A 7,404-nucleotide genomic window follows, 5' to 3' on the forward strand; every position below is an offset into this window, starting at 1 on the left:
CTCTCTGTCAAGAGCACCATGGCTCTCCGCTCAAATTTTCCCGCAGCGAAATCTTTTTCCGAGTACCCCACCCCGGGGGAAAAAGAAACGCCTAAATACGCTTCAACGGAATACTGGGTACCATTTGGTCAACGAGTCTGAGACAAGCTGCTTTAAGTCAATCACTTGTTTTCCTTCAAAGCTTAACTAATCAATGGTACGCCAGCATCCTCGACGTTTTTTACCCACGGGCACCGCGCGAGCATTCTGCGAAGCCGTTTAAGGTGAACGATGGGTCTCTGCAAGATAGTTAAAGGAAAGAAAACGTGTAGTTCCTGGTCGTCTGCAAGACAGGCCGCCAACGTAACTGATCCCATACGAGAGAAAAAAAAAGAGAATGATTAGAAACATACAAACAAAAATCGCGCACTAAAAACAGAAGCGAACAACCGTGTGCCCCATTAAACGTCATATTGGAAGGTTTGAAAGAGCGACTCAGCAACACAGCGCGAACATGTAAGCAGTTCTATTCACACATCTTCATTAAAAAAAGGGAAAAAGAATCAGCTACCACATCACTATACATTCGTTATAGTTTTGCATTTTTTCGCCGCTGTAACGCCCGCTAAGCTGGCGCGTTCGCCTCCTATTGCGATGTTTCGGCATAATAAGCGAATTTCCGAGAAGGAGCAAGGAACCGCAGACCAAAAGAGAGGTTATAATAATAATAATAATAATAATAATAATAATAATAATAATAATAATAATAATAATAATAATAATAATAATAATAATAATAATAATAATAATAATAATAATAATAATAATAATATTGGTTTTGGGGGAAAGGAAATGACGCAGTATCTGTCTCATATATCGGCGGACACCTGAACCGCGCCGTAAGGGAAGGGTAAAGAAGGGAGTGAAAGAAGAAAGGAAGAAAGAGGTGCCGCAGTGGAGGGCTCCGGAATAATTTCGACCACCTGGGGATCTTTAACGTGCACTGACATCGCACAGCACACGGGAGCCTTAGCGTTTTGCCTCCACAAAAACGCAGCCGCAGCGGTCGGGATAAAAAACGCGGAAGGATAAAAAACTGAAATTATATTTGCATCTGCTTGCATTGCGGAACGGGAATATATATTAGTGTGAGATTCGAAAGGGGAAGTCACCGATCAAAAGCTTCGACGGTGTTATACAGGTTTTTCTGGTTTCGTGCTTTTTTAATCAAATCAATCATGTTTAATCAAATCAGCAGGTGTCCTTGTTAGGAACAGCCTGAATTATATTCTCTCGCCTGTGCTGACTACTCTAGTGTCTGTTAAGTCAGTTTGTAATGTACAGCAGGATCCCCTTTATTCGACTGCAAGGCAAGAGCCATGACGCCAGAGCCGGCAACGCGCATGAACACGAAGCAGTCTTGCTTGGGGCCATCCGCACTGCGACAAATTTATTGCGTGGTGGTTGGACTGAACTTATTTGTTTGTGGCATCAAACAAAGCTACCGCGGGTCAACGTGAGTTACGTGCTTTGCGCGCTCCCGTGAGTTTGAGCCGACCGGCAGGCAGCCGGGTGCTACGCCAGCGGGGCAAGGGGAGGGAGAGTGCCGTGCTGTGATAGCAGCACTCCTTCCAGGAAGACCAGACGGGTGCGTCTTCCTGTAAGCTCAGGCTGAACGGACATTACGGCGCATCACCGAAAGCTAAGAGCGGACTGCGGCATCCGGTTGCCTAGACAGGGGAAACCGAACACCAAGCGTCATTGCATGAACACTGCGGTAATGCGCTGCAACTCTGCTTCGGAAGCGGCACTCGTCGGAGTAAGACGCGACAACTGCAAAAAGTCTCGACCTAACTCAACCTCAAACTCAGGCTTGACGTTGAGGTCTGATTTACTGACCTCACTCACAAAATTTCGAGCCGTCGACGATGTCACCTCAACCTCACCTCACGACGTGAGATTGAGGTCATTTTGAGGCTGAGGTCGACCTCATGAGGTTGCCCACCTCTGGTCATCAGCGCCACACTGTAAAAAAATTTTTCCAAAAAAAACAGACATTTTCTGGCAGCTGTCCTGCCAGAAAATGTCTGTACAGTTCTGTTTTCCGTTTTCCAGTTTTTTGGTTATTTTACAATGTTAGATTTTTATCATTTACCGAAAATCCCTGTAAAATTTCTGCGAAATTTCATTTTCTGTTTCAAAGCAAGTCTGTGATTTTCAGGTTTTTTTTTCTCATTATTTACTGAAAGCTTGTAAAATGTCTGTGAAATTCATTTTTCTGTTTTCAGTTATTCTGTTATTTTACAGTGTTTCTTTTCTGTCATGTACAGAAAATCTGTGAAATTCACTTTTCTGTTTTCAGTTATTCTGTTATTTTACAATGTTTCTTTTCTATCATGTACAGAAAATCTGTGACTGCAAATTGAGTTGTCTGTTTTTGGCTGCCCTGTTAATTTACACACAATTTTCTTTTTGGGTTGCAGAAAATATATTTGAAATTCCTGCAATGTTCTGTTTACTATTAGTTGTTCTTTTATTACAATTTTTTTCCCCGCACAAAATACGGTTTCTGTGCAAGCACAAGGGCTCATTAAATTACAAATACGATCTTTGCGTCGTTTATACCAATGAAAGTGTGATATTACATAATTCGTTGCTCGAGGGAAGTTGCGTGTAGTAATTTAAGAATATCTAAATATGAAACGTTTGCACAACACACTGATTTTCATCAGTATAGCATTGCCTGAGAACCAAAGGCCAAGCAGCTTGATATGAATGAACACTTTATTAAATCGAAAGTCACATCAGCATCAGCAGTCTTCTATAGCTCGAAAACTATTTCTGAGCCCAACATAATAAAATGTTATACAACACAAGCAACAGAAACTAAAAATCTAAAAGTCATAGTCTTTCAAAGCCGTTACGAGTGCAGCCACTCTTGGTGACAGGCAGTGCTGCTTCCCGCCATTCTTTTGCACCTTTGTTCCTCTTGCAGGATTAATACCTGCAATAGCCCTGAAACAAAGAGCCACGAGCTATCACTAACGACCAGGCACAAAAACTTAATTTTTATAGTTGAAAGACAAAAATATATTCGTACTACACTTGCACAACCACTCTGACAAGGGCGGATGTGTTAAAAAAATCAGGTCTCATATATGATCCGCTACGTAAGAGGGGTAAAAGCTAAGTAAAAAAAAACACTAATATCTTACCTGTTCCCACCCAGAAATAAAACTCTAGCTTTGTGAGGCGTCACTTTGCTGCTCAAACCTTCTTTTCAAGCTCCTCATAGCGATAAAGTAGCAAGATTCGTTTTATCAACAACCACAGATCAGCATGACTCACAGGCAGTGCTGGGCGGAAAGAGCATACGATGCTTCTACAATGTCATTGTTTACGAGGCATGTGTTGGAGTTTCCGGTCATACAGGTACCATTGGAAACAGAAGTATCTAGGATGCTACTGAAGTCATTTAAGCACCTTGCTTCTCAGTGATCACCTCATTTTACTACCACATATTGAATGACTTGAGATCGACTTTCATCTCCACAAGTGAGGTTTTGATCCAGTGGGTAATGATAAAAGTGTCAGACTCGTTCGTAGCTTATGCACCCTAGGAACTCATAGCCACTACAGTACATGTGGCCCTATGAATGAGGAGGATTGAACGGATAAAACAAGGAGAAACGTGCTTTAATAAAACGTTAGGTCTCTTTTGCCTACCTTGCTACAACGGTTTGCCATGTCAGGACGCACCCCTCTCTCATAAAAAACAGCCTGAAATCCGTACCCCGATTCCATTACCTTAAGTGTGTGTGTGTGTGTGAGATGCGGCAGAAAAAGAGCGGGAGAGACATTTTTTCCTTCCGATTGATATTTTATATACAGGGTGATTTTTGTCACTTTTGAAGATATGTTTTAAATACTTAGCTACGTCGGTGTGGTCTTCTGAGCTGGACTGTACAGCAAGGCAGACATTAGGTGCCTCAAATGTATCTGTAGTTACATAATTAACTTTGACTGACTTTTCTATTTTTCATCTCAGAAGCAAGGTAGGTTATGTTGCAAAATTGATGGTCGTCAACTTTGAATATGAGCTGTTTTTAAATACTCCTAAATGGCAGTATCATTCCAGACATCGACCAACAAAAATACACATACGAAAGCTCGTTGAGTCAGCTTTCCACCATTGCATATTCATACAAAAATCGCTTCTCGCACTTCTAATGCATGCAGCAAGTACAGGTACAGTTAGTGTATTTTTATGATGTATAAGTTAACTAGATTTCGGCAAGAATACGATGCGCAGTTACGGCATTGTATAGATAGGTAAAGTGGGCCAGCCAATTGAACAAGCTTTCCTTTGAAATACATTGCCGAGTAACAAAATTTAAAAATAAGCCTAACCTTCGATGTTGCCAGATAAATTTTGCAATACAACCTTCCCTTTAAAAAGCAGAAATAGTAAAGTTTGTTAGCTAATTTAAGCTGATTAATCGTCTAATTATTCATCCTTATGAGGTACATAATGTCCACTTTGCAGTACAATCCAGCACAATAGAAAGCACCGGCGCATTTCTCACACTTTTTAAAATAGAAGGCTGCAAAGGTTAAAAAAAAATTAACGTTTATAATACAGTTGCGTGCTTGTCACTTGCTTTGTTTTTGGTGTTGTGCTTTATTATAACAAAACAAACAAAATACCTGATCTCAGACATTCACCTTTACTAGAATGCATCCTTGTCTGTATGCTCTTGCATTAGCCTTCCAGCAGAACTAATAGACAGCACACAGGCGTGAACCCAAGCTGCTGCTGTACTGTTAACTATAGAGATAAAAGGTTTCTTTATGACGTCTCGCTGTTTGACACATATTTTCAAAAATGAAACTGAATAATGAGGGCATGTTATTACGTCAGTCAATGGTAAATCAATTATTAATTTCTTGTACTACAATGTTGCTAAAACTCCCTACCTTAAAGCAAATTTTCTTCGCTGCTGCTCCTATACTACAGCACACTACCAAATATCTTTAGCATTATTGTGTCCCAGTGCTAGTTCAATGCCAAACTGAAGAAATGCCAACTTTCGCCTCTATAAGCAAACTTCATTGACAGTATGATATTCTCGATGAACACGCACACTGTTCAAAAAGCTTTTCAGTTGAAGTGCATTTTCTTCACGTACACTCAGTTTAGCAGCGTAGTAACCGCTTTTCTAAATAAGGTTTTGGAAGATTGGCAGACTGCAGTATGCATTTGCACAGGGCGTGCTGTGACGTCAGCTAAGTGTACAGGTGAGTGAACATTGGCTTCAGTTCTTACCTCTGTGTGAATTCCAAGCACAGGCTCGTCTCCTTCTGGTACTGGATGTTAAAAGCAAAATGGGCAAAAAACAGCAGCTTGAAGACCTCGTCTGGCTTCGATGCATGAAGCACTGGATGGGTGTCCACGCAGATTGTGTATGAATTACAGTGAGAAAAGTCCATCCTGGAAAAGAGTTGGAAGGAAGCATTATTATTCGCTTTGTCCTTCTGTTTTTATTATGTCTTTCAGTTCCACGTAAAGTCTCTTTATTCAGAGGGGTGGGTCCATCACAATTAGGTTAAGGAGGATAAGTGAAAAACGAGGAAGGGATAACGACGAAGATTGCATTGACCTATATATGATAGGCACATCGAGCCAGCAATACTCATTAAGCATTTCAATCAGCGGGAAGTATCTTTTAATAAATTGCATACATTTGTCTAATATAATAAAGATTTGCATTTCGGACAAGGTAGCACCATATAGTGCATTTTTCAGCAATTTTTTTTTAAGAACTGCCCCTTTAGTCAGTCATCAGTATCTTACCTTTCACGCAGATGAAAGGACAGCTTGGCAGATCCACCAAGTCATCGTCGCTGGCCATCTCCTTATATGAAAAATCCAATTCACATGTGCATTAGCATTAGGATCAGTCAATGGCATGTAATAAAAGAAAAATGTTGCCTTAAGTCCTCAACACAGACGCCATTTCACTTAAATATGAGTTACCATTGCGTCGCACGCTAAAACACACCGCAGCAAGTCTGCTGGCTTTGAGGATAAATTTTTGTTTGTGGGCATGGTTGACATAAAACTTCCAGATTTTTCTGTTATCTCAGTACAAATGTTAGAGACGTGGGTAAAACAATCACTGCACTACTGTTATAAAAGGCAGTGCTGACTTGGTTATTGGGAGGAATAAATTAATGGGACACTTCACATTGTGCATTAACATGCGACGACTGCAAGGAAATAATGCAAACTACATTTGTCAGTTTTTACCTCTGTTAGCTTGTAGAACAGCTCTTTGTCTTCTCCGAAGATTGCGAGCAGTAGTAGTGGCATGGCTTCGTATTCAACTGCCATTGACTTCCTGTTAGTTTTGGCAGCTTCTATTTCTTGGAGACAAGACTTCACACATTCTTTTTTTACTTGGCTGTGTGCGTAACGAAAAACTTGCCGTCCAACAGTCTTTAGTCGGTCATCGAAAGTCTTTGCAACATTTGAGCCTAGCAAGATGTTTACGTGGTTGGTCAGGTGCTTTGCCTGAAACAGAAATGGCCAGCTTCGCTCAATGTCTCGAATATTTTTGGATGCATTGATAAGCTGACGTTGTGATGCATAAGTCTCTGACATGAGCTGTGCAACCATGGTCTCATCTGGAAACGCAAGCCTGAACTGCGACAGCAAGTCGTCTTTTTTCTTCTCCTGTGAGTCAGCAGTCTCGTCAGATGGAAGCTTTGGTTGCCATGCCACACACCCATATGAGTCTCTCTGAATCTTCACTCGTTTGACACTCAAGTCCAGTTCATCGTCCGGTTCGAACTGATGTGGCTGCTCAGAGCTTGGCCTTCGTTTGTTGTTAACACAGTTTTCAAGTTTCCACAAGAGTGTCTCAATACCCGAGCCAATTACTGCCCCATTTAGGGTGTCCTCGAATGTCTTCGGGTAATGGCTCACAATTTCAGCTGCGATGGCCCTCAAGATCTTGCGACCTGGCTTCCTGTTTATGACAAGAATATGGTCACTCACAAGTCGTACCATTTCATTCAAGTCGCTCTTTACTGGACGCTTCCCTTCTTGGCAAGCCTTCATAAGCTGTGGTTGGAAAACCTCCCAAGGTGTAGAAAAGCTTGCACACTGTGTGCTTGTAGGCGATTGAATGTCGTTGGGAGAAAGTGACAATGGTGGGTTGGGCGTAGCCGCTGAGTGAAACCTTTCAAGAAGAATCCTTCTGCTGATGGGCTTTAAAAATTGCAAATCCTCTTCAACCACATACTTCAGATGTTCCAGGGACTCTACACCACATTACTGCAGCTTCTGGACTGTCAGCTCTACAATCTCCTTGTCCAGGGCTGGCAGCCAGTTGGAAATTCGTTGTTCCAACTCCATTGCAG

The 7,404-nt window shown here is 41.5% G+C and overlaps 1 long non-coding RNA gene across 1 annotated transcript; it reads right to left on the minus strand.

Moving 5' to 3' along the window:
* Window positions 1-2,745: 2,745 nt before the first annotated feature.
* Window positions 2,746-5,416, minus strand: LOC144107642 (uncharacterized). The gene is made up of 2 exons (XR_013309338.1): window positions 5,306-5,416; window positions 2,746-2,994 (listed from the first exon to the last, which is right to left on the minus strand). It is a non-coding gene; the product is annotated as an uncharacterized LOC144107642 (long non-coding RNA).
* Between the last annotated feature and the right edge of the window lie 1,988 nt (window positions 5,417-7,404).

The sequence above is a fragment of the Amblyomma americanum genome, chromosome 10, assembly GCF_052857255.1.
Source record: "Amblyomma americanum isolate KBUSLIRL-KWMA chromosome 10, ASM5285725v1, whole genome shotgun sequence".
Lineage (NCBI taxonomy): Eukaryota > Metazoa > Arthropoda > Arachnida > Ixodida > Ixodidae > Amblyomma > Amblyomma americanum.